The sequence below is a fragment of the Gekko japonicus genome, unplaced genomic scaffold, assembly GCF_001447785.1.
Source record: "Gekko japonicus isolate JY-2015 unplaced genomic scaffold, Gekko_japonicus_V1.1 scaffold42686, whole genome shotgun sequence".
Taxonomy (NCBI): Eukaryota; Metazoa; Chordata; class Lepidosauria; order Squamata; family Gekkonidae; genus Gekko; species Gekko japonicus.
This window is the reverse complement of record NW_015183114.1, coordinates 1-905: the sequence shown is the minus strand read 5'-3', so window position 1 is coordinate 905 and position 905 is coordinate 1. Positions and strand designations below refer to the sequence as shown.

The 905-nt window shown below is 39.9% G+C and overlaps 1 long non-coding RNA gene across 1 annotated transcript; it reads left to right on the top strand.

Annotated features, from left to right (window-relative positions):
- The first annotated feature begins 324 nt into the window (after positions 1-324).
- LOC107124942 lies at positions 325-905 on the top strand. Its single transcript, XR_001483000.1, has 4 exons — positions 325-370; positions 488-550; positions 642-695; positions 887-905. It is a non-coding gene; the product is annotated as an uncharacterized LOC107124942 (long non-coding RNA).

Here is a 905-nt window from a genome sequence, read left to right as displayed (position 1 = left end):
GGGACTCTCAAGAGTCTTCTCCAGCTTGTTGGTGACACCAGTACTAAACCCCAGAAAGGAAGATGGTATCAGGAGTTCTTAGACATTGGCCATGCATCCTTGTTCAGAGCTGGGATGTTCAAAATATTTCCCCCCCTGATTCTGTTTTTGACCAGTTAAACAATTTGCCATATTCTGTAGAATTCAAAACTTTAATCGAAGGGTTTCAGTACATGTAGTAAGAGCAATGTCTTTTCATGGTTGTGTTATTAACATTTGTCCCAAGGATACTTGGCATACTTGACTTTTCATTTTTAATCCTCTTCCTTGTTTTCCCTGATTTCAGGGGCCACCAGGTTCAGCGGGCTATCCAGGGAACCCAGGCCTTCCTGTACGTATGGCATACATTCAGAATTGAAGCACCATCAAGTTTTTAGCAGTGATGTCCACCAGCAGCTAATACGATACGTGTTTTTTTTCCTTTTTCTGTCCCCTCTCCTAATTTCAGGGAATCCCTGGAGGAGATGGACCACCAGGTCCTCCTGGTATCCCAGGATGCAATGGGACAAAGGTAAAGACTTCAAACAACCATTTTGGTGGTGTTATTGCTTCAGTTACATGACTGCGTGCAAAAATGAAGTCACTTTTCTTTATTCCTTTAGGGTGAAAGAGGTCCTTTGGGTCCACCAGGTTTACCTGGACAAGCTGGAAAACTAGTAAGCATTTTTTTTTTTACATTTAAAGCAAAATCAGTGCAAGATTATGTTTTATAAAAGGGGAAAAAAGTTAAGCAAATGTTTTGATTGAAAATTTGGTCTTTCACTGTAACTTCAAATGTACAACATTAGAAAATCAGGGCTTAATATCTGTAATTTTTAATCAGAAAACGTTATCATCTTTTTTCTAGGGGCCTCCAGGAATTCCAG